General features: G+C 43.1%; 1 long non-coding RNA gene across 1 annotated transcript in view; it reads right to left on the reverse strand.

The window, feature by feature from the left end:
* Positions 1-20,611, reverse strand: part of LOC125389902 (uncharacterized) — a 50,202-nt gene that overhangs the window by 15,112 nt on the left and 14,479 nt on the right. Inside the window, exon 2 of the long non-coding RNA XR_015736726.1 lies at positions 7,360-7,493. This is a non-coding gene — a long non-coding RNA (uncharacterized LOC125389902). The remainder of the gene's footprint in view (positions 1-7,359; positions 7,494-20,611) is intronic.

The following is a 20,611-nucleotide window of genomic DNA, read 5'->3' on the forward strand; positions in this document are numbered from 1 at the left end:
GTGATTTTATGGTCTAGACTATGGTCATTGTGTGAGCATTGTAGATAGCATTTCTTCAGAGACTTCTGACTGAAATGTCCTGTCCTTAGATCTCCCAACCTTGATGAGTCTCCATTCCATGTCATCATCACTATGAGGATATTTCTGACCTCTACATACATCATACATCTGACCTCCACATACATCATACGTATGACCTCCAGACACCAGACACACCCACTCTCCTTCTGGCTCCATTTTCTCAACTGTACTCATTACTACTGCATAATCTTCCCTTTATTAGAGCGTGCATTCCACAAATATGAATCATTGATAATTTTACTCATTTAAAATATCTACACCATCTAAGGGAGTGTAAAGTACAGGACAGGCGCTGTGTAAATATTTGTTAAATTAACTCGATTTACAAAACAATTTGTGAGCTAAATACTACTGATTGTATTGTCATCATTTAACCAACTTGTTAACCAGATCCGGTGTAAAGTCAAGACTCTGTACACCATCTGCTTCATGCAATTCCTTCACTTGATTATGACTGCTTAGCTACTGTGCTAGAGTCCAAGATGGATGAGCACTGTACCGGCTGTAAAAGACTAGTGTGGGATAGACCTTATGCTGTGTGATAGAATCAGTCAGGGGAGAAGTTGAAAAGAGGGAGGGTCTTGTGCCATGCTAAATGCTCGGGTTTTACCCAGAGAGCAACAGGAAGGCATTGCATAGCTCAGAAAAAGGAGAAGTATGACCAAGGTAGCAAGCTAGAGTGCTACATATGACGCAATTGTTTTTGCTCAGTGAGTGTTGACTCCGAATAAAAGACTGTTCTCTCTGCTAGAGGTATATTGGAAAACAAAACATCATCATAAAATATAGTCTAGTAAGAAGACTAATGATTATCAAATACATACATATGCAATATAGGCACACATTGGCAGTCGCAAATGCTTTGAGGGAAAATAAAGAAGGGTGCAGGAATGGGGTTGGGATGCACTTTAAACAGAAAACTCAGGTAAATTCATAACATCACAGAAGTTATATTTGAGCAGCAAATCAATGAAAACACAAACAAAAACCACATGAAGCCAGTTCTCAAAAGCTCCCAGAAAATGGGCAAAGTCCATTCTACACAATGTTGTAGCAGACATGGGCTTTATGCTACAAGAAAGCAAAGCAGTCGGACACTCGCATTAGGAAAGTGACAGGTTCTATTTGACTTTGCGGGACGAGGCTAGTGGGTTTCCTGAAAACTTACTGTGGTAGAAAAAGAGAGGAAATGGTAAACCAGTTAAGAGAATATTATCATACAACAAGAATGGGGTGATGGAGGATGTGTTCTACAGCAGGGGCGGTGAGACAGGGCTTGGTAGAGATGGTCCTTGTAGAGTGCCCTTGAACATGACCTGGCCATTGTCCTGTTGAGTTGAACTGTCAACACTTGTGACTATGCACAAGGGAACTCTGTAAGGTTAGGCTCCTAACTTTCCATCATAGAGTAGGAAGGACTCTGTAAGACCCCACCTTCCCCCAAGGACTTTTAGTTAGCTAAGAGAGGGCGTTTTTCCTTACTTGGTAAGAATGTCCAATGAAGTTGGACATGTTCTTGTAAGCAGCTACACTTAAACTTCCTGGTTTCCCAGCCTTTACTTGGATGAAGTCATTTCTTTGTTTCTGTCATTGGGACTTTTTGGGGTGCACAGATGTGTGTGCACATCTCTAAATTCATATAACAAGCATTGATAGAATGCTGAAGAGCTGGGTGGAGGATGAGGAGGGAAGGAATCTTGAGAAGTTTCCAAGTTGAGCCTGGGCAGTTAGCCAATGGTGGTACAGTTCTCTGAAACAAGAACAATTGCCAGAGGTGTTGTAATGGATCATGGCCTCTTTCAATTCCTGTGCTGGAGCCCTGCTCCACAAAATGGCTATTATTAGAAGGCAGCCTTTAAAAAGGTAACTGAGCTTGATGAATGCCATAGGATAGGACTCTAATCCAATATGGCCAATTTCCTTACAGACGAGAGAGGTGGCAGGGATGTACTTATGCAAGGTGAACTTAGAACCAAAAAATGGTTAACTCAGAAAAAGGTTCCAGATGAAATCAAACCTGCTAACATCATGATTCTTGCCCATCAATCAATCAAACCAGCTAAGCATCCTAGCTTTGATTTTTTTATGACAGCTTAGGCAAATTAATAAATTCCCTCAGTGGGGAACATATGTATAATTTAGTTGTTCAGTATTCATGGCTTAATAATTTTCTTGTATATTTGGTAGGGGGAGTGGTATCTGTCTTTAGAAAATATAAATCTTCACAATTTTTCTCTAATGTTATTCTTGGTCCAGTTTTCATTTCCGTAATCCACTTCTTACGGGAGAGTCCTATGGTTGTTAAAAGGCTCCTGCGTCTGATGGCCTAGTCAGTGGCATGACCATACTCCTCATAGCAAATGTTTTATTTTTCTTTTTTTTCAAAGTTTATTAAAATATAAAAGTTTCCATTTTTGCCCCTCCTCCCAACACCCTCCCACTCCTCCCACTCCCTCTCTTCTTCCCTCTCCATCCCTAAGAGCAGTCAGGGTTTCCTGCCCTGTGGGTAGTTCAAGTTCCTCCCCGCTCCCTCCAGGACCAGGAAGGTGAGTATCTAATCAGACTGGATCCACAAAAATCCAGAATATGCAGAGGAAACAAGTCCCAGAGTCATTGTCAATGGCTTTTTAGAAAGACTTCGGGCCAGCCACATTCAGAGAATCCAGCCTCCTCCAGAGAATCTGGTTGGATCAAGCGCTCCTTCAGTCCCAGTCAACTGGCCTTGGTGAACTCTCATTAGATCAGTCGCCTTGTATCAGTGGGTGATCACTCCCCTTGCGGTTCTGATTTCCTTTTTCATGTTCTTCCTCCTTCTGCTCCTCATTTGGACCTTGGGGGGCTCAGTCCGGTGCTCCAATGTGGGTCTTGGTCTGCATCGCCATCCATCGCCGGATGAAGGTTCCCTCTGATCTTGCCCTCCCTGCTCACGTTCTTCTTCCTGCTGCTTCTCGGTTGGACCTCGGGAGTTAAGTCCAGTGTTCCAACATGGGACCCCATCTCTATCTCCATCTATTGCCAGATGAAGGATCTCTCTGGGAAGAGCTCCTCAGCAGTGCAACCAGCAAATGTTTTAAATATAATAAGGACAGGCTTTTATTTCCTGGCCTTGAGTTCTAGCTGTTTGTATTTGGTCATTTAGTCAGCTAGATAATGAAGTCATTCATTTAGTGGCTATTGATTGAGCAAACAATAGGGCCAGACACAGAAATTCCAGCATTTGGAGAGATAGAGGACACATCAAAAGAGATAAGAAATGAAACTTACAGGAAAACTGGGGTAAGATGGTGGCTGGAAGCCAAAGAAAGGTAATATTTTAAGGTACAAAGAATTGGCATTTTTGTCAAAACTGTGGGCGATCTGCCTTAATTACAACATGGACTGGTCACCTCTTTCCAGTTAATCTGAACCCATTAGTTACTTGTCAATGGGAAAAAGCATAATTCCAGCTTACTTCAGTGAAGCAGAAACCCCAGCTCAGCCTCTCTGAAACACTCAGACAGCATGCAGACATTGCTTCCTAGCCAGGCAAACAGTCGTGTGGGTTTCTTGGGAGTTAGCATGCACAGCTCTTATTTCTAAAGCAGGTTAGACAAGGAGTTGTTTACTTTATCTGTAAGCAAGAACTACCCTTTGCAAACACATACTTACATACACAGTCACCTGTTACAATCACGCCATTGTGTCCGATTGTCTTGCATGTCTATCTAAGCTATCCACTTGAGATTGTGTCTCCTTTTGGTGGCGATATGGGAACGGATTGAGGGAAAGCCGAGGACAGTGCGAAGGAAGAGCTACTGACTGAGTCACTCTTGAGAGGTCTCGCGGAAGTCAGCCTACTGTTGCTGCTGATAAAATAATGGTGTCTCTGTGTACAGAGGATGGAACGGATGGAGGATGGTAAAAGCGCAGATTCCCCAGGATACTCTCACACATCACATGTAGGTGGGGAGAAAAGTGGGTGTTTCTGGCTTGCACATATAAGTCAATAAATAATTGATCAAAGTAGGAATATGGGGTTTGAAAGAAAATTATGAGGCAGTTTATTCTGGTTTATTTATAGACTGTCCCACCATGTAGCTTTGGCAGGTTTGGAACTTTCTATGTAGACTATAACTTGGTATTGTAAGCCAAGTAAACCCTTTCTTCCCTTAAGTTCAGGGCGTTTTATCACAGTAATCTAAATGAAACCAGAACACTGAGTCACTTCATATCCAGATTGAGCAGAAAATGGTGGCTTAGCTGTTAAGGTAACAAAGGAAGTGACCATTACTCTTCAAGGCAGGAGGAGCACAGGGCATGAGGCTGGGTGTGGGGAAGCAGAACTAACTGAGCCAATGAAACCAGAAATATTGCTAGTGCTACAGTGGACAATAAAAGAAGCTCCCCAAACCATATGAATTGTTAAGTGAGAGGTATGTATGTGTGTATATGTATGTGTTTTGTGTGTATGTGTATGTTGTGTGTCTATGTGTGTGTACATGTATGTATCGATGTATTGTGTGTATATGTGTGTACATGTTTGTATTGTGTATATATGTGTTGTTTGTATATCTATGTGTATATGTGTGTGTTGTATGTGTATCTATGTGTTTGTATATGTGTTTGTGTGTATGGTTTTTGTTGTGTGTATATGTGTTTGTGTGTATGTATGTATGTATGTATGTTGTGTACATATGTGTGTATTGTTTATGTATGTATGTGTGTATGTGTATTTATGTAGGTGTATATATGTGTATATGTGTGTTGTATATGTATATGTTGTGTGTGTATCTGAGTGTATCTGTGTGTTGTGTGTATGTGTTGTGTATGTATCTATGTGTGTTTATATATGTGTATGTGTGTATGGGTTGTGTGTATCTATATGTGTGTATAGGTGTGTATGTGTTTGTTGTGTGTCTATGTGTTGTGTGTATGTGTGTTGTGTATGTGTTATGTCTATGTGTGTATCTATGTGTATATATGTGTGTTGTATGTATATCTCTGTGAACAAGTTTTATGTGTTCGTTGTGTGTAAATGTGTTTGTGTGTATGTGTGTGTTGTGTATATATGTATGGGTGTGTGTGTTTGTATGTGTGTGTATGTGTTGTGTGTGTATATGTCTGTGTGTGTAATGCGAGTATTTTGTATCCTAGAAGCAGCAAACAACAGTAGTAATAGAGGTAGCAGTGTCAGTAATGAAAGGGTGGGTAGACATAGAAGACTCTAATAATGATTGTTTAGAAATTGTATCTATACCATAGAAGTATGATGCACTAACTTCCTTACCTTGCTATGTTGTTCAGACTTTAAGTAACCCCCAAAGACCATATGTTACAGGCTTTGACCCAACGTGCTGCTATTGAGAGGTAGCAAAACCTTAGAGGTAGAGCCTTTTTTGGCAGTCCTTAGATTATTGACTTCTTGTCTCTGAAGGGACTAGTGGGTTTTTCTACTTTCTAGCCAGAAGACAAGTGATTTTTAACCCTATACACACTGTGATATGATGGGTTGCCTCACTGTAAGCCCATGTCAATAGGGCCAAATGACTGTGAACCAGAACCTTCAAGACTGTCAGCCCAAACAAATTTGCTCCTTTTTACATAGTCTCAGGTGTTTGTTATTTTGACAGAAATTCGACTAGTGTGTATTTCTGGAAAATGGAGTTTTTGAGGAGCTATTTTTTTGTCACAAAACTTGCTAGAATCCAGTTTTAAAAGGCATAAGTTATTTGCTCTCATAGTTATGTTTTGGCCACTTGGGCTGGTCCTCCAGTGGCTGCAGTCATGACAACCAACTGAGGCCAGAGCGAGGGCCACAGTTGCATGTCTGGACGTTGGTTCTCCCTTCTGGCTGAGTGTGGTCTCTCATCTTCATACAACTTAGCCCAAGCTTTCTCATTTGGGCAGCAGGGATCTGAGAGTAGAAGTCCAGAGGCTGTGTGTGTCTGAGGTTCTGAAGTCTTAAGGTGTTCTTCTGTCTCATTCTGCTCTTTAGGGCAAGTCCCAAAGCTAGCCTTTATTTAAGAGTGAGAGGAAGCAAACTCTATTGAAGGTAGAGGGGCAAAGTGATGGTGCAAAGAGGCACACGCAGTAACACCAGAAGAGTTAGAACTGTTTGTGAAGAGTTAGAACCATCTGTGTACAGTTAGAACCATCTGTGAAGAGTTAGAACCATCTGTGTAGAGTTAGAACCGTCTGTGGAGAGTTAGAACCATCTGTGTAGAGTTAGAACCATCTGTGAAGAGTTAGAACCGTCTGTGTAGAGTTAGAACCATCTGTGAAGAGTTAGAACCATCTGTGTAGAGTTAGAACCATCTGTGAAGAGTTAGAACCATCTGTGTAGAGTTAGAACCATCTGTGTAGTGTTAGAACCGTCTGTGTAGAGTTAGAACTATCTGTGTAGAGTTAGAACTGTCTGTGAAGGTTGGCTTTCATCAACCCATCACAAGTGTATCTTCTTGGAAGAGGAAAGAGCAAATGAAAAATGTCTCCATAACATTGACTTGTGGGCAAGTCTAGGGGCCATTTTCTTAATCCCTGATTGATGTGGGAGGGCTCTGCTCACAGTGGGTGGCACCACCTTTGGGCAGGTGGGCCTGAGTTGGGTAAGAAATCAAAGTGGGCAAGTCATAGGGAGCAAGCCAGAAAGCAGCATTCCTCCGTGGCTTCTGCTTCAACATCTGTCTCCAGGTCCCTGCCTTGAGTCCCAGCCTTGACTTCGTCTCATGATGCATGGCGATTTATTCCCCAATACCATTTATTCCCCAAGTAGTGTTTGGTCACGTTTTTAAGCAAACTGAAACACCATCTTTGTAAACTGTTAACTGATGGCCTGACAGGATGAGGCTATTTCTCGTGTCATTAGCACATGCTATGCCATGTGATCTCAGATCTATAAAAAGTAGTATGTCCAACTCAGTCATGTGCATGACATGTTGTAAGTTCAATGAAGACAGGAATAAGGGAAAATACAGATTGGTCCAGAATTCTGATGTGTTTATCTGTTGTCATACTATTATATTGTACTTATTCCAAGGGAATGTTGGTAACTGGTTATGTGGACCAAGTGGTCAAACATATAGAACTATATAAATACAAATTTCCCTGCTATCTGGGGAGGAAACGCCAGGAAAATCACTAAAGACTCTCTCTTTTGAAAAGCTGAGGTGAAGCCCAATGAATGGGCTACACAGAAATTGGCAAAACTGGGCCCATAGCTGTGTATTCACAGTTCAGCTCTGCTTACAAGCAGTGTGTGCAGTTCTGTGTTAAAAGATCAAAAAGAAAACAGGTACTTACCATGATGGTTTTCAGGGACTTGGTGTCAAAGAACAGTACCTGACTTGTGGATGCTCTTTTCTGTTCTGTACTCCGTAGGCACCATTTAGCTTAGCTGGCTTCTCCTTGAGTATGTCAGCAACACCCGGTGGCTACTGAGGAAGTGAGAAAAGAGTCGCCATTTTAGCAGGGAGGTGATGCTTTGCTTGGGCTGTTTCTTCTACTTGGGCTCGATCTGGTTTCATTTCTGTTGTGGTTACAAAACACTCGAACACAAATCAGGAGAAAAGAAGGGATTTGATTTAGTTCAAAATTCCAGGTTATAGTCCACAGTTACAGGGAAGGTTACAGTAGGCAGGAGGGCAGAGACGCAGATTACAAGGCATCCACAATCATAGGCAGAGAGAAATGAATGGATACACACACTCACCAGCTTGTGCTTAGCTCAGTTTCTCCACTCTCAAACAGTTTAGGAACCTCTGCCTAGGGAATAGAGCTGCCCACAGTGGGCTGGGTTTTACCAGACCACTTAATTAAGATAATCCCCAGAGGTCAAACCAATGTAGATAAACCACTACTAAGACTATCTTTCAAGTGATTCTAGGATGTGTCTAATTAACAACTAAAGCTGTTCACCCTGCCGCTGAACTTACTTACATCATTATTGAAGCTCCCCTTCCCCTCTTCCTCCTGCTCTTCCTCCTCCTTCTCTGACTCCTCAGATCTGTCTTATGGCAGAGAAAGGCAGCATGTCTTCCTTGGTGTAGCTGTGAATGATGCTTCTCTAGTCACAAAATCTTACAGCAACCTTGAGGGAAAGCTTGAGATTCAGTTCAACCATCATTAAATGCAGAATCCCTTTCTTGGGTAATTTCCCATTCATAATCGTGTGAGGATTGCAGAACTGCCAGTTACTAGCTCTGGTTGTTTTTGTTGTTGTTTTGCAGTGCTGGGAGTCAAAACTCTTTTCACTTTGAGATGAATTCAATTTAGAACACAGAGCAGTGAATACAATGAAGCTTACTTCTGAAGTAAGACTAGCTGAGGTCATAAGATTACCTGTGCTAAAGATAATTACCCTTTAAATGCCTCTGTTTCCTCAAGCATCAATCTAGACAAATTATTATGGCCTCCTGCAATGGTTACAACGATTAAATCCATCAATCCATGTAAAACTCTCAAACCAATGCTGAACACATGGTGAACATAAAGACCCTTAGGTATTAGTACAGTCACTTTGTGGTTTTGGTTTTTATATGCCACAAAAAACACGGTGGGCAAATTACAGAGATCGTTTTAAATATTCTCATTTAAAAATGTGTGCAGTTAAATCAGAGGTGGGAACAATGCCTACAGTAACATTCAAGGTGTGATTTTTTTAAATGTGTATTGGAGACTATCAACCTACATTATTGCCAAGGGTGGTCAATCTGAGCAGAGATGAACAGCTAAGGGGATGGACTTGGGAGACACTCTGAAGAAATGGTCTCTGGAGGAGACATGATTGGAGTTATAATATTAGCTTTGTTCCCTTCTATTCCCTGTAACGGCACTGCATTGTGGGGATGTGCTCGGCTATGCCCTATTATTCTCTTGAAACATCCTCTTACTTCATTGCAGGGGTGTGAGCCGAAAGTAGCTACTTGACGCTTTGACAAAGATCTGCTGTTTGCTCATATTGGGATGGTTTTTTCTGCTGTCACTTCAATTGAGAATTTTCACTATTGACTTCTCTTAAGGGAACACAAAGAAAAAACCACTTGCTCCTCTTGAAGACGTTGCATTTCTTAACATGTATATACTGCTTATGCGCCATCTGCCCAGATTCCTTTCTCCAGGGGAAATATTTATAAAATTTGATAAAGATTTGTCTATACATGTCTGGAATATATATGGCAGTTTTGTCCTAAATTCCAATCTTAACTTTCATTAAAAATTGTAAAGACCTCACTTTTCATTCAGCTACAAACACCTTTGTGCCCTTACCTCTCAGGACTCTAACACATTGGGGTACTTTGGTGCATATGTTAATATATCAATGTAGAATGTACTATATTTTCAGAATGTTTCAATCTAAGGGCAGTTTTGGTTAGTGAAGTGTGCTAGCTCAATACTAAATAAATCACAGCTTTTGTTACAGAAGTATGCCAGCAACCAGTGCATGGAGGCTCCCTCCATGTCCACACCACCTTCCTGAAACCTGTACCCCCACTTCCACCCACACTAAAGGCTGCAGCAATTATGTTCTAAGGCTCAGATCTCAGTCCTTTTATTTCAGAAGTTCTCCAGCGCTCTCCACACTCTATAGCGACAGCCAGTGCCCTTACCAGCCTCTCTCCTTCAGCTGTCCAGCCACCGCTCATCTCCAGCGTTGCTGGGAACCTGTGCTTTTCTGGTCCTGACTAAGTTCTCAAAGCTTGGTGGCTTCAGTAGACTGAGCATCCCTCTTTCTTACTGGATCTACTCTAGTGACCCTTCAAGGACTTTTCCGAGTAGCTTATTCAAATCTGAAGAGTTGATTTCCTCTGGGGCACTACAACTTTTGATTCACACTCCAGCTGGCTGTTGGACTCCTGTAGCAAAAACCAGTATACGTGACAACGCCGAGACAGAAGTCGTCACTGACTAAGCCCTCGTGTAGACCAATGAAAAGCTCAAACAAATAAATACGCATGGCTCTAGCTTATTTAGAATGCCTATGCATTAGCTGTTCTTGGGAAGGCTAAATACCTCAGGATTTTATTATGTTTTCTTAGGAATCTGATGAGTGCAAGTTGAAAATTAAAGGCACTCCAGTCTAGATGACTATTTGGTATCTAGGGTTCTACTCACACAATCTCCTTTCGGCTTCACTGAGGTTGACCTTCTTGGGCTCCCGTTACAGTCAAGGAAATATAGACTCTAAGTATGATGGTGGGCTCCTGAGCCCTGGGAGAGGATGCAGAGCACAGCATGACTGTCAGGAGCTTGGCTACCTGGGTTTAGATTCTGGTCGTACTTCTTTCCTGCTGGGATAACTACTACACTTTCCCATCCCTCACATTCTCTCATTGCGAAGTGATGGTAGAGCCCTCCTCTTTTCCTTTGTTTTATTTAAGAATAAAATAGACTGATTTACAGAGACACTCAGAACAGAGGATGGCACACAGCAGTAGGCACATGAGTGCCGGGCATCCTCATCATCTTCATCCTTGTCTTTCATGAAGGTTGAAGAGGTTGGAAGTGAATGGATTCAGATGTGGTTGGACTGAAAAGCTTCCCATGTGTATGTGTCAAAAGGCTCCTGCTTTTGTCCGTTTGTCTTGTGTATGCAGTGAAAAGGCCTCTTCAGTTTTCCCTCGGGGCTTCACACACTTACTTCACCAAGTTACTTTCATTTAAAATACATGGGTAGTATGCCACACACACTTCCTGGAGATGGAAGGCTCCAGAAACACCAAGGTGAGCAAAATGTGATGGCATTATTTCTGGGCATCTAACAAACCATGGATCCCACAATGAAAGTTGTGCAGGGAAGGAAGTATTTGCCCGCGTTTGCTCCGATCAGCTCTGCATGGCTGTGTGGTGAGGAACTGACCTGAGCATGTGTGCTCATGTAGAGTCTGTAACATAAGGGCTGAGGGGGAGTTTTGTAAAGTTGTAGGAGTTTATCTTCCTCCCCAGCACCCTTCCTCTGTTCCTCGGAAAAGCATGGGCCCCACATTACTCAGGAAGAGCAAAGGAGAGGTGAGAGGCAGATAAGAAAGGTGTTATGTTTGGCATGACTGGTTTAAGGTTAAGTTTGGGCCTAAATAGCCATTTAGGGTGATTTTTAAAAATATATACTTTAGGTATGTTTTGCTGTATCTGCATCTCCATATTCTCCTAATTAAGCAAGAGACTGACTCTTTTAATCTAGTTACATTTAATTAAATTTAACATTTTTTCTCCTGACCTTGAACTATGGCATCATTCTGGGATCTTTGGAGCCTAAGACAAGGTCAGGTTCCTCAAGAGACTGGAAGTTTTGCCTAGAAGACAGCCCAGTGCAAAACCATGCTCTTCTGCCTTCCACAGTGGGAACAGCCATGGAGAACCATGAGCGCACACGAGCAGGAGACATGGTCCATGGGGGTGTCTGGAGTCAGTGGTGTCTGGGGGAGCAGTTGGTGGGAAAGTACCTCTGAAGAGAAAGCGGGAAATTCGCACATGGAAAAGGAAGAGCCAAACACACCAAACAAAGTGTGGACCACGAGCTCAAGCTTGCGGAGGAATCAAACAGAGTTTATCTGGTGGGCTGCTTTGAAAACAGAGGCTTGAAAGAGCCTGGAACTCAGTAGACAAGGAAAGTCACATGGGCAGTGTGCTAGTGAGTTTTTGGTCAACTTGACACAGACTAGAGTCATTTTTGAAGAGAGACTCCAAATTGAGAAAATGCTTCCACGTATTGGCCTGTGTGCAAGCCTGTGTCCATGTTCATGACTGATGTGAAAGACGAGAGGGCCCAGCTCACTGTGGGCTGTGCCACCCTGGGCTGGTGGTCCTGGGTGCTATAAGAAAGCAGGCTGAGCAAGCCATGAGGAGGAAGCCAATAAACATCCCTGTTCCAGGGCCTCCGCTTCAGCTCCTGCCTCCAGGTTCCTGCCTTGTTTAGTGCCTGCCCTGCCTTTCTTCGGTGATAGACTGTGATCAGGAGTGTGAGGTGGAATAAGCACTCTTCTCCTCAAATTACTCTCAGTCGAGGTATTTGTCAGTGCTCGAAACTCTAAGGCAGGGACATAGGCCATAAGTGACCAGGTTTAAATAAGCAAGTTATCTCCAGAAAGACAAACTCATTAATCATTAAATTTCATCTTTATTATGTAAGCCACCTCTCTAGTCTTTTCTAGCCAGGATTCACAGAGAGAACTTTGTGGGAGATTTCTAGATCTGTGAAGATCCTGATCCTACAAGTAATTCAATGTAAATGGCTCCACTATCCAGCCAGAAGCATGAACCAGAGACTGGAGAGGAACTCGTGCCAATTCTTCCTTTCCCACACCCGTTTCTTTGTGAGAGTCTCCCAGTTCTCCACTGAAAATCCTTCACCTTCCTTTTATCTCGAGTTCCAGCACTTTAAATCGAGGCCCCCAGATGCAGGGCTCTTTCAGATTCTCTTTGAATCAGTAGTCCCCGTGCTACCACAGTGAGCTCTCTAGTGGCCTCGGCCCCTCAAACTCATTCCAAACCTGGCCCATAGTCCACAGGGCTCTGCATGCCATGCTCCATGGGAGCAGGTCTTCTCACCACAACTAAAAGAATGAAGATAATTCCCACAGACACACCCACCTGGCCTAGGCAATCCCTGACTGAGACTCCTTCCCCAAGTCTTTCTGGACTGTGTCAAGGTGACAATTAAAAGCAACCATCACCACCACTCAGACTTTTCATCTGTGCCTTGGGGGGGTCTACACGGCACTGTTTCATCTCCAGGAGCTTATCAGAAGTATTTTCTTACAACTTAGTGAATAAATCAATAAGGCATAAAGCACTGATGTGTCAGAGTTACACAGCTAATGTTGGTTTCCCCTCTGCTTGTACACTTTTCCTGCCTTAGAAGTGAGTCAGCCACACAGGCAGTGAGGAGAATTTACACCAGTTTCTGAGAAGACCTCTAGTATCTATTTTCTTATCTTCATTTTGCAGACAGGGAAATAGAGGTACCCAGCAGTTAGCAAAGTTGGCTTGAGTCTAGGTATGGCTATATGGTAGGGGGACTTTTCTAACAGACTCAAGGCTTGGGGTTTGACTCCCAGCATCAGAAAACAGCAACAATAGAAACAACCATAGCTAGCAATTGTCAGTTCTGAAAGCCCCACACTGTTCTGGAGGAGAAATTAGCTGAGGAAGGGGTTTTGCTTTTAATGATGATTGAACTGAATCTCAAACTTGATTATTAAAGACAGTATAATAAATAATTTCCTTTCTAACTCATTTACTGATTTGGTGATATGACCCTTCTTTGGTCCACATTCTTGTGTTTTTATGGTAGGTACCATATTCTTCTTGGGGAAGCTGGATTACAAACAGCTCATGTATGCAGTAGTGGGTAACCTACAAGAGGGTCAAGGAGAAATGGCTGTGCTTTGGCTCCTGGGAAATGGGTTGTAGACACTGCAGAAACTCTACTTCAAAGTAGCATCTGCGACACCAGGACGCAGGTGTCACTTGCTCACAATGGCTTGTCTCATCCTGGGAAGGAAAAGTAGCAAGGCCCTTGGGACCTGGTTACAGGGCTTTCCTTTGTAAACCCCACATAGAGCCTGTCCTTCAGGGATGGAGCTCTGTCGTCTCTGATCGCCCGTGTACTACAGAGGCACTCGGGCTCTCACCTGTCTCTTGTGGCTTTACGTTAACAATGCCAACACAAGCCAGTGCTGCCAGGAAGCTTCTGTCTGCACCATCAGCAGAAACCATGCTGTCTGTTTGTCTGGCCTCAGACAGGGCCCGAAGAAGAGCTGGAGGCTTCCGGTGCTCTGGCTTTGTTCGAAACTCACTGTATTGATTCTCACATCATTCACGCTATCTCAGCGCCGATGCTCATAGCTGCCATTTCTGCTTTGTTTTGTTTTTTGCTTTTCAAGACAGGATTTCTCTGCCCTAGATGGTCTGGAACTCGCTCTATTGACCAGGCTGGCCTTGAACTCACAGAGATCTGCCTGCTTCTGCCTGCCAAATGCTTGGATTAAATGTGCCACCACACCTATCTCTTAACTGCCTTTTATCCCCTGTTGTGTTTTGGCTATAGGGCACAAGTAATCCGACCACAAGGAGAGGGACTCTGTTTTACTTGGCTGCCATTTTACATTTAATTGGTGTATCACTCAGGGGTAATGTTTCCTTGAGAAACAGAACCAGAATGGTGGTAGTAGTGGTGGTGGTGGTGGTAATGGTGGTGATGGTGTGTGTGTGTGTGTATGTGTGTGTGTGTGTGTGTGTGTGTGTTGTGTAACAGGTTTGTTAAGGAATTGGGTTTTGTGATTGTGGAAGCTTGGTGCATCCACAAGCTAGTGGGGAAGGTTGATAGACTGGAGACCCACAAGAGAATTTTAATTTAAACCCCACAAACAGGCTGTTAGAGACTCAGGAGGAATTAATGTCTGCAGGCTTCGTATATATGTATATATATATGAACGTATATATATATATATATATATATATATATATATATATATATATATATATTCAGGGACCATTTTGGAAGAGGAGATAGGAGGAGTGTAAGAGCCAGAGGCAATTGGGTGACGATAAGGAGACATTATCTCATTATCTTCTGGACACAATAGGGCGGCTGCACACAGGAACTCAGTGCTAGTGATGGGATGCACAAACTTTAGTTTGTTGTTTTGTTTTTTGTTTTCCAAGGCAGGATTTCTTAGTGTAATAGCCCTTGCTGTCCTGGGACTTGCTCTGTAAACCAGCCTGGCCTCAAACTCACAGAGATTTGCCTGCCTCTGCCTCCTGAATGCTGGGATTACAGGCATGTGCCACCACTGCCTGGCTGCACAATGCTTTTGTAAGTCCTAGCCAGACCAAATCTCAGCATATATAGGGGAGCCGGGCACACAATCCTACCCCTAGTTGTGGAGCTATTGACAGTTGTTAGCTTCTGGGAGAGAGAGGGGGGGTGCTGTTTAAGAATGTGATCCCCGATAAACTGATAATGCTCCACTGGAAGATCACGCAGCCAAGAATAGTTGCCAGCACAAAGCAGTCTTGAAAGAAGAAAGACAAAGCTGTGTGAGTGAGAAGGGAGGGTGGACCTGCTAAGCCGGACGAGGGGGTTGAATGTGATCAAATCACATTGAACCTCTCAAAGATCAAATAGAAAGCTGAATATAAATCTGAGGGAGCTTTTTGTCGTTGAGGCACAGCTGCTGGTAGGAAGGGAGGTGACCCCTGTCGTGGTAATGTTACCCAATAGCCTCAACCTCTGCTTGCTTACTGGGAGGAAGTGTTGATACTAATGAGCCTTATAAAACAGGACATTAATTTCAGGTTACGCTGTCCACACAGCCCTGAATCAATGCCAGGACCATCTACACCTGCATTGAGGAGGCTCGGCCATTGCACTTCTGTCCGTTTCCTTTTGTGATAGTTCTATTTTTTTTCCATTTCTCTGATTTCATCTAGTTTGTCTGCTTTGCCTTTTGTAGTTCTTTTCTTTCCCCAAGAGAGTTCTGAACAAAACCAAAGCGAGGGACACCAAAGAGAGAGCAGAGCTATCATTGTTTCTGTGCTTGGTGACAGGGCCCTCCTCATCCCTCGGTGCATCCTGACTGTTGTTCTTCAAAGGAAATTACCACACACTGGGGATACTCTTTGCACGTGGCATGGTAACAATAGGTATGGCTAGGGGTGTATAAATAGATACATGCTAGCTGAATTGGAGCTCACAGGATGACAGCAAGGGAAGGAGTCCAGAGTCTCCATCCCAACAAAGCATATGGGATCAGCCATTTTGACATGATTCCCCATGAAATGTTCTTAGCAGAGGCAAGACTACACAAACTCCCATTGGTCTTCTTTCTCTGCTACAGGGAGAACCAGAGGCAGCATTTCCTTGGTCCTTTTTCCTCTTCAGTGGCAAGGTCTGTGCTCTAACTGATCCACTCACACACCTCCCCATACATAATAGCTCTCATGTAGTAAACTTAGAGTCACATGAGGATGCTGTGGGATGGGGAGAGTCTATTCCACGTGGGACAGAGTATAAAGGTGGATCGTTTACAAATTTATCTATCCAGTCCTGGAAAGAGACTGAAACCAGCTTCTCTTATTAGTCAAAACAGTAGGTTCTTATCGTGAAGAAGGAAATGAGATTCTGGGAGAATGAATAGAAACAGTGTAGGGGGTGGTGTGGGTAGATATGGTCACAGTACAAAGAAGACTTATAGGAAAATGTCTTTAAGAAACCCATCACTATTTTTAGGCCCTTAGTTAAAGTGACTTAGACACTTGACATGTAGAGTTAAAAAAATATGAGAAACAAAAACCAAATGACATAAACTTTTGGTCTAGTGACTAGATAGAGCAACGGAGTCAAGGATAATGCCAGGGCGGACAGGCTAGGCTCCCACACTGCTACTTCAGGAGCAGAGAGTGTACGTTATGTCTTGTGGTGATGAATTTAGCACCCCCACATGAAGGAGCATCAGTTCTTGCAAATGCTAAGCAGATGACCTGTTCTAACATTTCCGAGCAGTAGAGACAGCAAGCTGGAAGGCAGCAGTCCAGGCTTGTTGGGAATCTGTTACGCCATCGCCATTAGTCCTAGCAACTTCGCCTTGTAGGCCGATCAAGAGTGTAGCAGCTTATGCGGCCGTGGTCCTATCACTCATGACATAGTTAGTGGCTGCCTCTGTAGTACCAGCCAGGGCAATTCAGAAGCTTCCATGAACTTCTTTCTTGAGTTTTGTGATACCATCAGGGAAGGAACCACTAAATGAGTCTGGGTCTCAGTGTGATATGGTCTGCCTATTCTCTCAGTCCTTGCCCACTGGATCATTCCGCTTGCTTCTTCATGTGAGCTTGCCCATTAAATGGAAAGTAAAGGAAGCAGGTTATAAATAAGCAAAATCAAGGCACCGATGCTTCTGAAGTGTACTGCATAAAATAAGCCTAAGGGTAACACTTGGAACTTAAATTAGCTGGAGCATCAGCTCAGTATCCCCCCAGAATCCCCTTCTACATCCATGATGTCTGCAGGGCATGGCTCCTTCTGTGTCTCTAGGTTATTTAGGAGCTACAGGGTCGTCATAGGAATGTGAAGTAGCAAGGTTAGTTTATGAGACAGACCACAGAAGAAAGGCTGCATTTACAGCGGTTGTCAAAAGCTCTCGTAAGTTCTTAGTAATCAATTGCTGAATAATTGAACCACAGCCCACAGTTAGATTAAACTAGGTCACATGTAAATTTACAGTATTGACTTTGTGTAAAACTGGCTGGAGCAGCAAAATCAGCACAGAGGCAATGCTGACCTGGATGAGCAGTAGTGGATTTGGGAGTTTATTCTCCATGTGCCTCTGGTCATGACAGGTCCATCACTTCTGTGCTCTAGGAAGCAAGAAAACCACCAGCCGCACTAGCTCCTGAAAGGCTCTGTAAGATCCAAGGGCTACACCCCCATCTGATTGTGCTCCTCAACAACTCTTTATCGATTTTCTCGTCTATAAACACCTCATAGGGATGCCATGAAGATTAAATATGACTTAACACTCGGCAGAGATGCAGAATATAGCAAAGAACTAAATAAACAGTGCACCACACAGACAGTTGAATTAAATAAGCACTGATCATTAACTATAGGAAGCCATCGCCTTTCCTGCTGTGTAGAGGTGGAAAGGGGAGCTGGAATATTGAAGTGACATCTCAAGGTCCAAGAGCAGTACGTAAAGCCACTCCATGAGTTGTGTGGAGGGTACCCAGATGTCCCTTTTTGGTGCAGGAGAATTGTCTGTATTCTGTCAATCATATTTTAATAAAACGCTGATTGGCCAGGCAGGCAGTATAGGCGGGAAAGCCAGACAGGAAGTAGAGGTGGAGCAAAGAGACTGGGAGTATTCTGGAAAGCAGGAAGCTCCCTCTCCATTCCTGCCCAGATCTCCGAAGAGGCAACATGTGAGCTGACAGCTGAGAAAGGTACTGAGCCATGTGGCTAACATAGATAATGATAATGGATTAATATAAGTTACAAGGACTAATAAGAAGCCTGACCTAATGGGCCAATCAGTTTATAACCTTATGGAGTCCTGTGTGTGATTTCTCTTTGGGATTTGCCGGTTGTGGGGTACCAGGTGGGACAGAAACCCCAACAAGCCAGCCCACATGTTACACCTTTTGTCTCACTTTCCTGGTGGGAAGTAGCTAAGGCAAGCACTTAGAAGAGTCAACAGGGAGAGCGGGGACTGTTCCATTGTTAAGTTATTCCCTGAGGAGCCAGGCTCTGGTCAGGGTAACAGGTCAGTCAGAGGTCATCATAAAAAGGCCTAAGAGGTAAACTTTGGTAGAACCCTGGAAGTCAGATGGGAAAGGACATGTTGTAAGATACTTACTGGGGAGGATAGCTCGAAATACGTGTGACTGGCACAGGGGAAGTGTGTATGTGCGTGTGGCACAGGGGATGGGGGACTTGTAATTGAGAGGGTTGGAGAATGGCATAGAGATCAGAGTAAGGCACATCCCTCTTTGGATGCAGTCTTGTGACTTCGTGAACATTATCTGTTCCTAGAAGAAGACTGTGCTTTCCTGGGATTTGAGGCATGTGTCAAGTGTGCCCTCTGTCTATGCATGGGTTAGACTGTGTGAAGTGTACACTCACGTTGTTAATGTCAGAGCCTTAAGATATCAGCAGTGGTGCTGTTTGCATCCAATGACCAACATCTCCAAGCAACTCAGATCCCATCGTGGGATGGATGCTCTTGGAGTTTTTCTAACAAAGTGGCACACATGTGTATGGGACAAAACTTAAGCCTAAAATTTTATTAAATCACCTGAATAGTCATATGTGTTCATTAAAATTGTCAATTCTTGCAACTATCAGTTTGAGATCTATAGTACTAATCACTTCAATTGTTTGACATTTGGAGTTTTAGTTTGAAATTAAAAGTTTTTCTTCCTGTGAGCTTCAGATACTCTTCTACTGAGGAACTACAGGCTCAGCTGAGATGGAGCTCTGCAAAGCTTTCGTAGGGTATCTCTACACTAAATAAGTATGTGCTAAAACCTAGGGTGCAGAGGAGCCGACTGTCATAAAAGAGAGCTCTCAGTGTCCTCATAGTAACAGCAGCCTAGGCCAAGGAACTTCCATGACAGCAAAACATCAGAGTCTGCCTTCCCTGTCTATCCAATCTCAATGGAAACAAAACGCTCATCAGTTGAGTGCTTAGCAGAAATGAATCAGTTGAGTGCTTTGCACCTCAGATTAACAAACAACATAGTCAAAACATTTTATATACTGGTTGAACGACAATTTTGGTTCTAGTGATTTCAAACATATCATCTGGTTTGAGTGTCACATGATTCTCAAGATGCACAACATTTTTAGCCCCCACTGAAAAGAAGAGAAACTGAAAAAGTCAAGGCATAGATAGGAGAAACAAGTGGGAACCTAGATGACATGGACTTTGAAGTCATGTGTTCAAATGGCAGCTTTCAGCCACATATAACTGTATATGGAAATCTCCTGGGGTGCTCATGGCAGAGATGCCCTTGCAGGGAGGTGTGATCATGTGACTCTTTAGTGGGATGAAAGGGAAACTCGTGCTCCTTCTGTCTTGTCAAGGACCACGTTCCTCCACGCTCAGCAGTTCTATTTATCTCTTATCTTACAGAAGCGAGCAGCCGGGAAGCCTTAGGATCTGGGAAAGCCATGGATAGAAGGAGTCTGGCTACTGTGTGAAGAAGGGCTTTCACTTCAACCTTACCAGGAGCTGTTTTATGAACAGACATTCATTTGCTTTGTTCATCATTACCTACTGACACTTAGGAATCTGCTTGTTATTACAGAATACAGTCACAAACTCTTATTGGAGATTTTTTGTTGGTGCTTTGTAGTGTGGGTTGTATGTGTGTATATGTGTATGTGTATGCATATTGTGCAGCTCAACATGTGTAGGCCAGAAGTCTACATATCTTCCCAGGCTCCCTCCACCTTACTTTCTGTGATGGCATGTCTCATCGAGCCAGGAGGATGACTGGATAGGCTGGCCAGTGATGTCCAGGGCTTCTTCTATGTCTGCCTTCGAACAGTGGAATTATAGATGTACACCACCAATGAGCCTAGTTTTTACAGGGTGCTTAGGATCTAAACTCATGCTTGCATGACAAGCACATTACCAAATGAGCCATCTTCTAAACTGTTTAATGTAGAGAGCTTTAAAAAATCAATCTATTTTTATTCTGCTCTCCCCAAATTTAAATGTATAATTTCACCTATCATCAGAATTACAAGACACATCCATCCATCTATCTATCCATCCATCTATCTATCTATCTATCTATCTATCTATCTATCTATCTATCTATCATATATCTATTATCTATCTTTTACCAATCTATCTAGCTCCCTATTACCTATCATCTATCTATCATCTGTCTGTCATCTAGCTGACCATTTATCTATCTATAATATATCATGTAATATATAATAATATAATAAATAATTCTTGGGGAAGAAGAAATATTGGTTCAGTTCATTTTATGTTGCTTTAAAATCATCCTAGGTGAATCTTGTTACTTTATGAAGCATCTCCAG

This window comes from Myodes glareolus, chromosome 26 (assembly GCF_982192425.1).
Source record: "Myodes glareolus chromosome 26, mMyoGla1.1, whole genome shotgun sequence".
Lineage (NCBI taxonomy): Eukaryota > Metazoa > Chordata > Mammalia > Rodentia > Cricetidae > Myodes > Myodes glareolus.